Source organism: Cryptomeria japonica, chromosome 4 (genome assembly GCF_030272615.1).
Source record: "Cryptomeria japonica chromosome 4, Sugi_1.0, whole genome shotgun sequence".
NCBI lineage: Eukaryota > Viridiplantae > Streptophyta > Pinopsida > Cupressales > Cupressaceae > Cryptomeria > Cryptomeria japonica.
In genome coordinates this window covers 21,949,565-21,966,742 of record NC_081408.1, presented here as the reverse complement: position 1 = coordinate 21,966,742, position 17,178 = coordinate 21,949,565, and positions in this window count along the sequence as shown.

The following is a 17,178-nucleotide window of genomic DNA, read 5'->3' as shown; positions in this document are numbered from 1 at the left end:
CGGACAGTGAGGGATTAGGCACACTTCGGGTTGTTATTGTCATATGATCAAGTAGTGATGTTGCTGGTAGAGATGGTGCCCATGCCTTGGGATATGTGGCCAGAGATAGAAGATGTAGGGATGGATGCAAAGTATACTGCATATTTGGCTGAGCATCCATTTCCTCAACTAACAGATCCAGGGGAGTAGATAGATGGAGATGGCGGGGGGGATGAGGATGATGATGGAGATGGTGGGGGTAGAGGCCGACGGAAGAGGTGAGGTGTGATAGGAGAGAGGATGGTGGCTCCATGGAGAGAGGGTGGGGAGGAGAGATAGGCTCATGTAGTGAGAGGTAGAGGTGGATTTCTTTTATAGGTGCTAGCAGCACAAGGTCCCAGACAGGTACAGGGACAGGGATGAGGACAGGGGCAGGGGCAGCCATAGGAGCAGCCATAGGTATAGGGGCATGAGAAGCCATAGGTACAGGGGGAAGAGGAGGAGGATGAGCTATTGGATTTGAGGGAGATCTATCGGGGACAGGCAGATGAGATCCAGGATCTAGAGAGGGAGATAGCTAGGCTCAGGCGACAACTAAGGGACATGGAGTGGTAGAGAGATCAAGCTATCCAGCATTATACAGAGGCTAAGATAGCACTAAGGGTAGGGAGGTAGGCAGAAGAGGACATAGGAGCTAGTTATTCTTATGTTCTGTGAGCCGGGGAGGAGATAGGCTACTGGAGAGACCTATACTATGGGGTTGTGCCACCAGAGCAGTGGGCCAGGAGCTTTCATAGACCATCATGGACAGCGACGACCACTGGAGGGAGGGACAGGAGATAGGCATCTAGCGGTGGGGTTATGGGTCCTCCACCACCAGCAGATAGAGGGGATAGGAGAGATGATCTTGGGGTGGGTCCTTGCAGGGCTCAGACTCCGTCAAGGCCAAGCGACTCTGAGGGAAGGAGTTTATCATAGCCTTAGAGGGCTCCCTATGTATCAGTTTTGTACCATTTTGTATGATGATGTAGACACCTTCGGGTGATTGTAGCCATATGATTTTGTCATCATTGTATCATGACACTTATGATTATACATATGAGATGATTCATCTTTGCAGCAGCTATATGCATGTGTACCTATGTGATGCTTTTATATGTCTTATGATGTATGTTTCTATGTGATGCTTATGATATGGATGCAAATATGTACATGATGAAATGCAATATTTTTTTTGTTCTTTTGTGTTTTATATCTTATGCAAATGTGAATGTATGAAATGCAAATGAATATGATAATGTAAAATAACTTTTTACATGATGAAAATGTAAAATGTGTTAACATGTGTTGTGTGCAGGATGTGATGTAATTGTGATATCTATATGTATGTATGAAATTGTTATATGTGGTAATGCAGGTGCAAATACATGAAATGCAAATATTTTTGGTGTGTTATTATACTTAGTCATGTGATAATGGGCTACATGGACTCAAGAAGGATGATGGAAGTCAATCAAGAAAGGGGGATGGAAGATAGAAGATATGAAAGTGAAAGAGCTTCTTGTGCATTATCATCATTGAGCTTTATTATGGCAAGTAGGTTATGACAATCGAGGCATATGTTCGACCCAAAAAGTCATTGTACCTGTTTGCATGGAGATAAGACAGTCACAAACAAAGAATGCCCCAGTTCATACTAGACTCATAGTGTCCTCATATCCTTGGACAAGTCATAGCATTACTAAGAGACAATCCACAGACAACAAAAGAAAAATAGGTGACGATACCCCATCCTCACCTTTCTAGTCAGAGACATCCTGAAAAAGCTAAAAAACATGTCACCAAAAAAAAAAAAAATCAAAAGAAAACCAAGACTCGACACCAACATCCATTGTAGTCCTCAAGTTTAGTGCCTCTTGTCACTTGTATAAGTCTAGTTGATTGTGGTCACAATGTTTACTTTCACAAAAAGGATAGATAGCACTAAACCATAATGTTGTCTGAGTCTGTCGAAATATTTGATTTGTTGAAGCCCATTGTTGCTGTTGTGTCTCATCTGAAACTGACTGAATCCATAAAATTGATACTTTATTATGGAGAAGACAGAACTTTATTGCGGATTGTGCACGGATAGACTGAAGAAAACTGGAAGAAAGTGTGCTCCTCAAAACATGCGATGCTCTCAGTTCCACACCCATCACTAGATGTAGGATTTGCCTTAGCCACAGATAGGAGCTGATTTATTATGGATGAAAAGGGGTGAAAAGGAATGTTTATTATGAATGGCTAACCAATCTTGGGTAGATTAATAACAAGCCATGATGGGAATGGGTAAGTTTTATTATGGATGAATAGGTTGTGAGTGTGTGCAAAGTGAAGGATGAAATGGACTCCTAAAGGAGGGAGGAGCAATGTCTCTATGCATGGCGTCGGTGACCCAGTTTTCACCATGGTACTTGCCCAGGTTGCCACCAAAGTGGTTTTCACCATTGGACGAAATGTTTTTTTGTTTTTCAATTTTTATTTTTTTTTGTCACAAGGCGCCAATTTGCCAGGTTTTCAACAAGTAACAATTTTTTATATTTATGATTTTTTTTGTATTTTTGAATTTTTTTTTGATTTTTTTGTATTTTTGAATTAGGATATTCTGAAGAGCTATGTGTAAAACCTGCGAAGGTGCATGTTGTTGATAGGATCCTCCAAAGGTTCACCCTCTATGGTTGAGAGTTGATATGCACTAGATCCATATGCTGCTATGATGATGTAAGGACCAAGTTAGTTTGGTTCGAATTTTCCCTTCTTCTCTCTGTCTTGCTAATTTTTAGGATTTTCTTTAAGAACCAAGTCACCTACCTCAAATGTGCAAGGCTTGACTTTATGATTGTAGCTATGACTCATTCATTGTTGATAAGCCTTGAGGTGATTAAAAGTAGCTTGTCTTCATTCCTCCAATAGTTCAAGTTCTTGTAAGCGAGAGACCCTGTAGTCTTCATCACTGATAATGTTTTGCAAAGATACTCGTAAAGAGGGTAACTCAACCTCAATAGGAAAGATAGCTTCAGTGTCATAAACAAGTGAATAGGGTGTAGCTCCTGTAGGTATGCAGACGCTTGTGCGGTAAGCCCAAAGTGTGGGATTAAGTTGGATATGCCAATTGCGGCTAGCGTCATCGACTGTCTTTTTCAAGATTTTAAGGATTGTTTTATTAGACGCATCGGATTGACCATTACCTTAGGGGTAATAAGGTGTGGAGAAATGATGGGTAATATGGAAGTGGTCATAGAGTTCACAAACATCCTGATTTTTGAAGGGATGCCCATTATCGGTGATGATGGAAACAAGAATACCGTATTGACAAATGATATAGTTAAGAATGAATGTAGCAATTTGTTTTCTAGTGACTTGTGTAAGAGGCACCGCTTCAATCCATTTTGTGAAATACTCTGTGGCAGTGATGATGAATTTATGACCAGTAGAGGAAGGAGGGTGAATCTTGCCTATGAGATCGAGTCCCCATTGGCAAAATTGCCAAGGAGTCACAATTGGTTGAAGTTCTTGTACTGGTGCATGAATGAGGTCTCCATGAATTTGACACTACTTACATTTCTTGACAAACTGATATGAGTCTTTTTCCATATTGGGCTAGTAATATCCAGTCCAAATGAGTTTCTTGGGTAAGGTAGGACCACTAGAATGTGGACCACATATCCCTTCATGAACTTCATGTAACCCAATCTGAGCTTCGTCCCCTTCTAAACATCTAAGAAGAGTGTCATCTAGACCTCGATGGTATAGGATATCGGCTAAAATGACGTATTGAGAAGATTGGTGAATGGAAGTGCAATGTTGGTTATTGGATAGGTCAGGAGGAAGGGTATTGTCATGAAGGTATTGAAAATGGGACCATATAACTGAGACTCAGGACTAACGATACATATCATCTCGGTAGAAGTGATCTCATATGAGGGAACCAAAAGGTTATCCACCAAGAACTCATAGCAGGTCTCATTCTGTGGTAGATCAATTAGTGAAGCAATTGTAGCCATGACATTCACGGCTCGATTCTACTCTCTTGGTATCTGCTCAAAGTCTAACTTCATGAAATGTTGTTTCAGGTCATCCACCATTCTTTTGTAAGGCATTAATTTCTCATCGTTTGTTTGGTAGGCATCAGTCGCTTGATGAATTACAAGTTGAGAGTCCCCAAAAACATGAAGTTCTTGGATCTTCCACTGAACTGCAATCTGTAATAGAGTTGTAAATGCTTCTTATTCCTCTATGTTATTAGTGCAAGGAAATGATAATTGATATGATTTTGGTATGGAATCCCCTTGAGGAGTTATGAAGAGGATACCAGCTCCTACCCCATGCTGTGTGTATGAGCCGTCAAAGTATAGTTGCCAGGGCTTTGCATGTGACACTGTCAAGATGGATTCATCTGTGAATTCTGAAGTTAGAGGAACATCATCTATCATGGGAGTATCTGCTAACTGATCTATGATATCTTGTCCTTTTATTGCTTTTCTATCCACATAATCAATGTTGAATTCACTCAAGAGCATCACCCATTTGGCTAATCACCCAGTAAGCATTGCTTTATTGAGAAGATATTTCAATGAATCGATCCTTGCGACCAACTTAGTTTTATGAGTTAGCATGTAATGTCATAATTTCTGTGAAGCAAAGACCACAGTGAGACACGCACGCTCGATTGGTGTGTAGTTTAGCTCATATCCCACCAATGTATGAATGATCTAGTAGACTGCCTTTTCTTTGCCCTTAGCAACCTATTGTGCTAAGAGTGCCCCCAGTGCTATTGAAGTAGCTGATATGTATAGTAATAGAGGTTGATCTAGAACTGGTGGCATCAAAACTGGCAGATTCAGAAGATAATCTTTGAGTGTCTGGAAAGCCTGTTGACAATTATCATCCCATTTGAATTTGATGCTTTTATGTAGCAAGTGCTGAAAAGGATTACATTTATCCGCAAGTTGTGTTATGAATCTTCATATGGACTGGAGTCTCCCTTGCAAAGATCAAAGTTGACTGATTTTTTGTGGTGGTAGCATCTCTAGGATGGCCTTGACTTTTGATGGATTGGCTTTGATTCCTCTTTTTGATATAATGAATCCCAAGAGCTTCCCGGAGGTTACTCCAAAGACACATTTCTTGGGGTTTAATCTTACTTTGTATTTTTCCAACCAATCAAAGATGACTTAAAGTATGTCCAAATGTGTATCTCTATTTATTGATTTTTCCAAGAGGTCATCAACATAATCTTCCACAGTAACATGCATGAGATCATGAAAGATAGTAGTCATGGCTCTCTTTGATATGTAGTACTTGCTTTTTTTAGCCCAAAGGAAATGGCATTCCAATAGGATGTTCCCCAAGGACAAGTGAATGTTGTTTTGTGCTGATCCTCGGATGCAATTTTTATTTGATTATAACCAGAGAATCCATCCATCACAGATAACATTGCATGACCTGCAGTGAGATCTACAATCAGGTCAATGTTTGGTAATGGAAAGTCATCCTTAGGACAAGCTTTGTTGATATCTCTAAAGTTTGTACATATTCTGATGCTACGATCTGGTTTACTAACAAGCACTATGTTGGAGATCCATTCAGGATAATTAATTGGGCGTATGAATCTGACATCCAATAATTTTTCAAGCTCTGCCTTGACTAATAATGCCACTTGTGGATGCATCTTTCTTAATTTTTGTTTCACTGGTTTTGCCCCTAGTTTAACTGTCAAATGATGCATTACCAAATCTGGATCCAATCTAGGCATATCAGCGTATGACCATGCAAAATTGATTTGTCGCTCTGTGAAGAAATTTATGAATTTTGATCTTTCTGTCTCTATTAAGGATTGAGCCAGGAATATGTTATGTGGACTTTCTTCTATACCAATGTTTGTTTTGATGGTCTCCTCTACCAACATAGATGATTTTTCCTCATATGATGCTGGGAGAATGTCAAGTCTTCCATCCTCAGGTGCCTCAGAGAGGTTTTCGCCCTCAGATACGTCTTTCTTTTTACTTTTTTGGGGTCAAACAACACCACAACGTAGTTTTCACCATAAGACCCTTGATTTGTTTTTATTTTTATATTTTTGCGACTGGAAGGCCTAACACCCTCACCAAAATATGCCACACTTTAAGTTCTATAGTGTATCCTGCTTTATGGTCCCCAAGGGGAAGATCATCTCATATGCCTAGATAATCAATAAAGGCTTCATCATTTTGGAATGTGTCGAACTGTGCAGGTCCTTCATGGTCCCAGTCAATAAGTTGGTGGTGAACAAAGGGAAGGCCTTTGATGTCTTCAAAGTTAGCAAGGCTAAGAGTGAAAATGTAGTTATACTCAGGTATGTCAAGGTAATCATCGAGGTCATCATTGGAACTCTCCTTATCTGTCTCGATTGTGAATGAATCCAAATTATCATCACTAGTAGCGCATTTTGGGATAGGTGTTCTCATTCTATGTGATTTCGACCTAGAACCTAGAGGAAAGGACTGTATGGGGTCCTCAAGGGTTGTTTCTTGACCAACCTTGAATTCTCTATAAAATTATTCCTCTTTTATGGGTTCACCTGGTTCTTTGAATGTCTCGATGAGTTCATAGTCACTAGAGGATTTGTCTGAATCCCATTCCCATTCATTAGAGTTTGTGGAATAGCGATTCTCTTGTTGAATTTTGGCAGATTGATTTGTAATGCTTCTCATGTCTTTTGAGTGTTTACCTTGGAAGTCATGAAACCAATTCCTTTAGAGCATTCCTTTTTGAATGTCAATTCAGGTTGTAAAGGTTCAATGATGCCTTCCTTCCTTAAGCCAAGAGGACTTTTGCCATCATACCCAAATTTTTGTAGGATCTTGAATCCTTTGCCATATTTTTCACATGGTAGGCTGATGTGATCTTGTGTATCATTTTCAGGGTCTTTGTAAAGCATTTTGTATAAGTCTTCCTCTTCCAGTTCACCCCATCTTTGAAAGATAGTGGGGTCCCATTTGAGTATAATGATGGATACCTGCTTATTAGGATGTGGTCTTCCATATTCTTTTGGTGAACTCATAACTTGTTGTAAGCACATGGTTTGATTCAAGGTGTATTCACCCATGCCCTTGACCTGAAATTTCCCTTTAAGTTCACCTTGTTTTGATGTCGAAGGTTTTAATGATTCAGGATCAATGTATGCAAAAGAAGTGACAACTCCCCTATTACTTGGAATGATCATCTCGATTTTCAGTCTCAAGTTATTGCAGTATATGAATGGATTAGGATCACCATTAACTATTATTTCAACTCCATTGTGAGGAAACTTAATGCATTGGTGATATGTAGATGGGACTACCCTCATTTCATGAATCCAAGGACATCCTAGTAATATATTGTATGTGAGATCCAGGTCTAGGACTTAACAAACCACATCCTTTGTAACTGGCCCAACTCTGAGAGGCAAGGTGACTGTGCCTTTGGATGAACGCTCTTCATCATCATTTGCCTTGATGGTAATTTTGTTTGTAGAATTCACAACTTTATCAAAATATCCCAATTGTTTAATAGTGCTCAATGTACAAATGTTCAAACCTACTCCTCCATCTATCAGGACTCGTTTTATTTGATGTTTGTGTAGGAAGGCTTCAATGTGTAAAGGTGCATTATGTGGCTGACTTACGGAGGTGTCATCGGCTTATGTGAATGTAAGGGAGTGTGGAACAGAAAGGTATCCCACCATGGCTTGAAACTGGTCCACATTCAGATCAGTGGGGACAGTAGTGTCTCTCAAGATTTTGTCAAGAATGGCTTTATGTGCGGGGGATATGCGTAAGAGCTCGAGGATTGAGATAAGCGCGAGTGTCTTCCCCAACTATTCTACAAGGTCATACTCAGGTTTGGTTGATGAGGAAGTGGTGTTTTTAGCTGGAGCACCTTGCAAAGTGAATTTTCCTTGATGAGTTGTAACATTACATTCAAAGGTAGGTTTGGAAGAAGATCCAATTCCTTTCAGGATGATCTTGGGTCTCTGGGTAGAATTCTTAGGCATTTTGTCCTTGATGATAATGGTAGAGACATAATTGTCCATCGAAATATGATTGATAGTTGAATCATAGTTATAGGATGCTCTGGTATAGTTAGTTTGGTCATCTGTGGCTTTAGCTTTTCCCTTGTCATGTTTTGGGAATGGTTCCTTAAACATCTCATGTTCTTGATTGGATGAGTGTCCTTCAATCTCAATGTCACCTCTATCAATAAGATCTTGTATGATGTTCTTCATTCGATGACAATTACCTATTTTATGACCTTTTCTCTTATGAAATTCACATTCATCATCATTCCATCAATTTGGTTTGACCTTTGGCTCATATGGAGGAAAATCTGGAATTGAGATTATCTTGTTTGCCGCAAGCTTTTTGAAAATGGACTCATGTGGTTCTCCCAATGGAGTGTACTTCCTTTGTGATTTGGAAGTTGTTTGAGTATTCACTTGATTGTTTTTAGAGCTTGATCTAGAAAAACCAATTTTGGGTCGCACTGTATTGGCATCCACAACACCATCATTGACTATGTTCTTGTTTTTATTCCAAAATCTTGGCTTATCTTTTCCTTTAAAGTCATCTTTGTTTTCCTTGAAGATTTTGATGACTCCTTGTTCAATTAGGACCTTCTCTATTGCTAAGCCTTTTTCAATGACATCCTTGAAGGTGGACAAACAAGCTTTTCTTAGGTCATAACCAATGTCTTTGTTAACATTTTGGGTGAACATAGCTACCATTTGTTTCTATGGAATTTCACAAGAGCATCTACTGGCTAGATTTCTCCATCTTTGTAAAAATGATGACAAAGACTCTCCATCCTTTTGCTTGGTGTTGCACAAGGTAGTGACTGATATGTCTGTCTCTATGTTATATGAGAAATGTTGTATAAATGCCTCTGCTAAGTCACCCCATAACTTAATTCTAGGTGGGAGTTGGGAGACCCATTCCATAGCTTGATCACCTAAGCTCTATGGGAATAATATCATCAAATATGTCTCTTCTGCTGCTATCTCAATGCAAGCTATGAAAAACTATCTTATATGTGCCTTAGGATCCCCTTTTCCTCTGTACTTATCAAACTTAGGCATCACAAAGTGTGTAGGAAATGGAGGCATTGGAATGCTTTTGTCAAATGGATAGGGACATATGTCCCTCATTTTGTAAGTTGGCTTCGGTGTATTTATGTCCTTCATTTTCTTTTGTAAGTCCTTGATTTGTTGTTCCAAATTATTCTTAGGTGGAGACCGACTTCTTGGACCATACCCCATGCCTGAACCACCAGGCGAAGGAGGAGCATGTTGCATATATGGATGATATTGATCATACACATGTTCATATGGAGGAGGTCTATAGTGATGCTGCGTAAAAGGACCACTTGGTATAGAGTCATGGTGAGGAACAGAATATCTGCTTTGTCCATGTATACCATACTCTACAGGAATGTCATGAGTTTGTTCTAGTGTGTTGCCCCCAAATTCGACACGGGGTTTCCTTGTGTCCAAATTTTGAGCATGCCTTTGAATATCCAATTGCTTTGGTGGTTGGTCCTTAGTATTGGTATGTGATTGAGTATATTTTTTTCCATAAGACTTCCATAATGGTCTGTGAAGGTGAGTATCATATGCTTGTCCATAGGTATGTGGGACCTCTAGTTTTTGAAACAAAGATGATGGTGATTCAAGCACAAGATGTGGTCCTCTATTGCCTCCACTATTAGGCCTCCTTTGATCCATGTTGAGGTGAGGTTGTTGCAAAGGTCGATTTTCCATTATTTGAGACATGTCAAAATCATGAGGGATCTTGGCTCCACTTTGTGCCATCACTTGTAAGAAGTATTGTCCATCTCTCCTCATTATTTCCTCAACCAATCTATTGAAATGGGGATCCATAATGGTGTCTTCCACTTCTGTTGAATGTACTGAAATGTTGTCCATATTGTCATTGTGTGTATCATTGTTGTTTTTAGTGTCCATGTTCTCAACATTTGGAATGTTTCTATAGGCATCCATGTCAGGTAATGTAGTATGATCAGAATTGAAAAAGATATCATTGTCGAACTTATAGGAACTCATGTTTGCGGACTCTTGAGCCTCTTTAGTTTCTCTCCTAGATTTTTGGGAATGGGTTTCAACCATGAACTAGGTATTGACCAAGATGTGTGAGACTAGATGAAAATGGAAAGAGTATGGAAGACCAAGAGTTTGGATGGAATGTAAATGAATCTGAGGTTTACTTGCAATGTCCAAAGTGTAAGACCAAGTATGTATGTAGTAGAGTAGGTGTGACTTCCAAAGAGATGATAGTTTCTCTTGATGAGGTAAGTTGACCTTGACTCTAAGTAAGACTAAATGAGACCCAAAGGTGATAGACCTTGATGAGGGACCACTTAGAAAAATGTTGTTGTATGTAGAGTGTTGACAAAGTATGATGAGGACAAGCAAGTGACCTTTTGACTCAAGTCTAGGCAAATGTGAATGTAATGTAAGGTGTAAAGCAATGATGGACTTTGTGAGACCCAAAAACAGGTTGAATGCTAGATGAAAACCTAGAGAGATACCTAGGAAGCTCAATAAGTCTGAAACTGACTGTTTCTTGTTTGCTGGATTATGAAAGTTTTTTTCAATTCTGAACATAGACGTGCTTGATACTTCACAGATGCGCTTAAATGACACAGACACTATTCTATCTGACACAGACATGCTTCTGAGATGTTGTAAGGGAAATGTTGCTCAAAAGACACAAATGTGTTTCTGCCCTTCACAGACCCGCTTAGATGACACCGGCGTGGTTTTGTCAGACACAGATACATTTCTGAAAACTGAGTGCGATTTTTTTCAATCTGTGAAGTGACTTGTTTTGACCAAATTTGAATGTTTGACTATTTTTCGTGACAAGAGGACACAGTGTTGATGAGGACTCAATGTTTGCAAGTGTTTAGACTCAAAAATGACTCAAAGAAAAGTGTGTTGTTTGATGTAAAAATGTTTTGCATACACTTGAAGACACAAAAGACACAATTTTTTGATGTTTGACCTTGAATGTTTGATAGTTCAAAATAAGACAAGCACAGTTCTTATGGCTAGCTAAGACAATAGTTATTGATCCCACATGGTGTTTCCCTCGAGGCTACGCTATTCAGAGTGGATACTTAGATGCTTGACCCCACTGGCTCCACCCTCGGCACTCACTTCTCAGGGTAGCCAAGCATGAGTCCCCACGAAAACTCCTTGTGGCAAACTTTGTATCTCTACTAAGAATCATATGTGTGTGGGTCACTCCAGAGGTCTGACCTCCTAACCCAACAACTAGAAGGATTTTGGCTTCTAAAACAAAAAGGTGCTAGTAAGGGCATCTGCTCATGTAGCCATACATGTGGCACTTTTAGCTCTATAAATACAAAAGGCTCCAGCCAGTAGGGGTTACGCCCTACAACTGATCAAATAAATTTAATCAAACGGGTTTATGGGGAGACATAGTGTCGGTATGAACTAATTAGCACATGTTATCCATAGTTTTCACCATGAATACAGTTGTTTATAGTGGTTCAGAAGAGGTGGGTTTTCCTCGCTACCACTTGGGTCATTCTCTCCTCACTAGTAGTCCTAATGACCACACGAGGAGACAGACCCTCTAAAGATGAAACAAAAAGAGCCTATTTCTCAAGACACAAAAGACACTGGTTCAATTTTAGTGCACCAATGGAAGTGTTTGCTAGTCTATGAAAATAAGGCACACAATAAAGATCAAAAACCCTTGCCAAGGTCTTGCAACAAAGATCTATTAGTAGTTTCAAATGATCACCCCTTCCTGCAAGCACACAAGTTAGGTAAATTTTAGATCCAAAAGACTTTGTGAAAATAGGGGCCTTCAACAAAATGATTTCTTTTCTTCTTTTTCTTTCAAGACAAGCTGCACCAATTTCGTTAGCTAGATCTGAAGATGTTAGCTCAATGTAAACCAGATTTGAAATCCGAATGATGAAAAACCAGATCAAAGAAATCAAAATGCAACAATTGCACACAGACACGGTTACCAAAAACACAAACGCCTTATAAATTCGCAGTTAGATCTGACATAGACACGGTTCCTAAACACAGATGTGGTTCCTGAACATAGATGTGCCTGAAGACTTCATAGACGTGACTAGGGAACACAAACATGTTTCCTGGAATCTGCAACAAAAAAAAAAAAATTGTCGAAGGAGCAAACGCGATTCCAAATGTCACAGATGCAACAGAAAATCAAAAACGCGATCTGAAAGTACACAAATGTGAAAATATCAAAATATTGTCGGAAATGTCAGATCTGCCACTTCAAAAACATAAAATCTGCAACAAAAGCTGTTAAATGCAAAAGGGACAAGAGTCCCACCGAGTGTGCCAAAATGTATATGGTGAAAATGGATAACCACAATATTGAAAGACTAAATGGATTCAACCACAAAACCCTAAACTAACAACAACAAAGATCCACCATAACATATGAAGATTACCTAGGACAATGCAAATCAAATGAAATCACAAAGATTATACCATCACATGTCCAATAGGGTTTGGATCTCCATTCTTCCTATCTCCATTGATCTTGCTTAATATATTTTCTCTCAGATTTTATGTGCACAAGAGCTCAACAAAGAATGGAAATGTGGTTGCAAGTAGGATCGCATATGAAAGTTCAAAAGCGTAGTGTAGTCAATTGATCAGTCAGTTAGTTAGTTGGGGGTTTGATAATGAAGAAAGCATCTCCTTATATAGAAGACACTATATGAAATGGAGGGATAAGATTGAGAGGTGTAAAAGATAAATGGTCTGCTATGATTAGAGGGTAGGTAAAGAAAATAAGAAAATAATAAGAGGGTAGGTAGTGTAGGAATTAAGATAAATGACATGTGTCATAGGTAGAAAAGGTTAATGAATTAATTAAATAAATAAAGATTTATTTAATTAATAGAAGAAGTGGGATCAATTAAATAAATAAGATATTTATTTAATTTAGGAAAAGGGATAATTTAAATAAATAAAAGTATTTATTTAAATGAGAAATGAGGCTAGAAGAGGATAAATGAATTAATTAAATGAATAAGGATTTATTTAATTAATAGAAGAATTAGGATAAAATAATTAAATAAATAAAGATATTTATTTAATTAGACATGACAATTTTAGGTGTCTACAACTATCTCTCTTGCACAAAGATTATCAACCTTTCGGAGGTGAATTGGGTAGCTTCTAATTTTAATTGGATTTAGTAAGGGGTCTGTTTGGCGCATCGAGGTATAAACTCAATTAAGAGGTCTCCCAGCGTTGAAAACCAAGGTTCAATATACCCAAAGGTACTAAGGAGAGCTATTCCCGAGCACTGTCGTTGACTTGATTTTCATCAAATCACGTTTATTTTATAGTGGGTTGGAGTACTTGGAATTTAGTCGTTCCCACTTAGGTCATTCCCCTCACACCAGCCATAAAGGCTTTAAGAGTTTTAAAGCTCCTTGGGAGGGCAGGCCTGCTAAAGATGTACAAATCTCAAACAAAGAAAATGCCTCAAGAGTCTAGATTTCTGATTGTCTAAAAAGGCAAGAGCATACTCTCCTACCTCTTAGAATTTTCTAAAAACACGAAAGACAAATTTATTCATTAACCAGATAGCAAGTTAGGTGCTTAAAAAAAATTAAAGAATACACGATGTTTGATTGATTCTCTTTAGGCAACCTATAAAAACAATGTATCAGTAGTCATGTTATTTTTATTATTTGACAGGCATATGTTTGATTGATAAATTTTTTGACAAGCATCCTACAAGAAATTGGTTAGGCTATGAAAATCTCAAGCAGACAGAAGACAATTTAGGGTTAGCGTCAGTGTAATCAAAATTGGACAAAAAACCTGAAAAGTGAAATTTGTTTTAACCCAACAGAATACAACATCGTACAACAATAAAAATAGTATGAAATGACAAAAGCCTTTTATCATACGAGTCAGAACTGAGCATAGGACGACAGAAGGTAAAATCAAATAATCAGAACAGTATGTCGTATGACACCATTTTCTAATTTGTATGACAAATAACAAGCTGCAATATAATATCGTATGACAAATAGCAGGCTTCAATATAATGTCATACGATGTAGTGATACTACTCATATGATACTTCGCAGAAATTGTATGGATGAAACCTGCAAAAATAAAAAATAAAAATGATTTTGAGGCCAAAAAAGTAGTCTTCTACCCCACGGTGGGTGCCAAAAATGTGTGTGTGAAAAGTTGACCTGTATCTGTATCTAGAATACACAACACTTCAATTAAGTCATTACATGTATGGTTAGACAGATATAAGCATGAATATGAAAACCATAACAAATCAACCCATTGCCTTCTAAAAGATGTGAGTATAAGATTGCTCTCATATTTGTATAAGCAATCCAGTGACTAGACAACACCAAGACAAAGGATATAATCTATATGAGCATGATATTAAACTAAATGGATGCAAGATTAATCTAACGTGATTTAAGCAATAAATGAGCTAAATGATTTAAATATGTATGCAATAAGTAATATGTGAATATCTAAATGCACAAATATCAAGGAACCTAGAGCAAAAATAGCATGATAACAATATATTCTCTAGGATTTTTGAATGAGAGATGAGAGCCTGAATTTATAGAAAATTCAGAAAGAAACCAACGGCTGAGATCAAATGATGATGTGCAGTCAAGATTTTCCAAGAGGAAGCACAATCCAGGTGAATTGATGTGATTGGATGCTTTTTTCAGTTTTAAAGGAAATTGAACTAAATTTAAGATAAAATCAAGAAAAACTGATTTATTCTCTATTTCATTCAATTTTAATATTTAATTGTTTTAATTGCTTTCTTTGAGATTATTTATCAATTTTTAATTTGTTTTTCAAGATTATCTCCAATTGATTTCTTTTCTCAAATTTTAATTCTTTCTTGGTCAATTAATTCCTTTTTTGATTTATTTCCTTTTTTGAAGATTTGATGGCAAATTCATTTATTTCATTAAATATGGTAGGATATTTAATAAAATAAATAAGATAATTGTTTAAAATGATTTACTTGGAATGATCAATTAATTTAAAAAATATTTAGTTAATATTAAGTGATTAATTTGCCATGTGACATTTGATGATTAAAGAAGTAATTGTGTGCTCAAGATTTATTTAATTGCCTTTGGTTAGGGCCTTCGTGACATTGTTGAGATTAGGGGCTCATGGTTTAGATGACCATTTTTAGGGTATTACAAATACCACTTTGATGCAAAGAGTCTTGGAGCTGGTCCTATTCACTTTCTTGGGTTACTTGTCTTATTCAACCCTCTAACTCCTCAAGCCCATCCAATGGCACTTGGTAGGGGTTTTTCTATTTAGACCTCCAAGGTTTGATCCACTTTGGCTTTCCTCCAAGGTATAGTCGTTGATCTTTAACAGATGAACTGCCTATTGAGGAATCCACCTCAATCTCAAACTACACTCCTAAGGCTCCAACACCCTCTGCAAAGGATCACAATACACTGATTTGTTCTATGGGTTCAAAATTCATTTGCATAGTGTCTCTGAAGTCTTTTAGGGGTTTGAGAACCTTAAAACCCATCTCCAAGCTTTCTTATCCTCTCTTGGTCTCTATCGGCTCCAAATAGGCCTAATTCAATTAGCCCTCCCTTAGCGGTTTTAAGGACTTAGTTTCAAAACTTCCCAAATAAGGCCACAAATAAATTATAGATTTTCATACCCTTTTTAGGGTTACAAATAATATTGAAAATTTGCATCTGGGTTCTCTGTACACATATGGGAACCAAATAAGTCCTAATTTTAAGGGTTTTGGCCTACTCGGGTGACTTACAAACTTGTTCTTTAAAATCTTCACCAATCAAAACATCTACTCAAGTAAATTGAGGATTCTTTAAGGGAATTCATAGGGCTTTCCAACCATGAGTCCATTTCTCTTCTACAAATCCGCATGTGCTCAGAATTTGTACATCTTTTGTTGTCCTAACTCACTAACTCCTAGCAGTGAGCCTAGGGTTTCATTGTAGCTCCTCCACAAAGGCCTGCAAAAACCAAAACACCTACTCTATACATATGTATAGACCCTAACATATCATTACACTTGATTTCAACTGGTGCCATCAATGGATGCTCAGGTTAGAGTCATTTCCCCCTTAAACCCTACTTTGCAAGTGTTTTACACCTAGTCCCAGAGAATGGAGTAGATCTCTGCAACCAAACATAATTAGACTTGCTAATATACCTTATTGAAAAGTAGATTCAATAAATTTTCATCACCTGCAATTAATTCCCTATATCAAGGCCATACTAGGTCGTACAATGCAACAAAAATTGTCAAAACGGTGAAGAAAACAAGATTTCCTTACAACTCAAAAACTTGTTTTTGTATTCTCAATCCTCCAACCCGTACAATGAAGTTGTTTTTGTCTTATATGCCCATGATTTAGTTGGTTGAACCAACTTTCAATGCCAACATCCAAAAATGCAACTTTTGCAAAATGTTGCTTAGCAACTTTTACATTTTTTGTCACTTAGGATGCAACTTTGCATTCAAGTGTATTACAAGACTCCCAAAGGCCCTCAAACAACCTAGAAGACCTAAAAACAATAAAATAGACCCCTATTACATGATGACTCTGATTTAGAGTACTACTCCTGTGATCAACATTATCATTACAACTTCTTAGGTTGATAGCATCTTGAACACAAATGACACAACCAAAAGCTTGGACAACTCAACCATGGCTCTACTGAGTCCCAAATGGTTGGTCCATTATTGCATCACGAGAGAGACAACATAAAAACTTAGAAGAAACCAAAAATTGCATGCTTGGAGTGTTAGTTTCCCTGCACCAAGTAGCCTAAAGGATTTCACATACATGAGAATGATAATTTTTTATGCCAATTGAAAAAAGCCTTATATGGGTTAAAACAGAAACCTAAAGCATGGTATTCTAGGTTGGATAAATATCTACATCAACAAGGTTTTAAAAACGGGTGTGCTAATAGTAACTTGTACATTGAAACTGATGGAAATCTTATGATGATTGTTGTGGTATATGTAGATTATATTATTTTTGCAGGAAATAAGGATGCCCTGTGCAAAGAGTTTGTTGATCAAATGT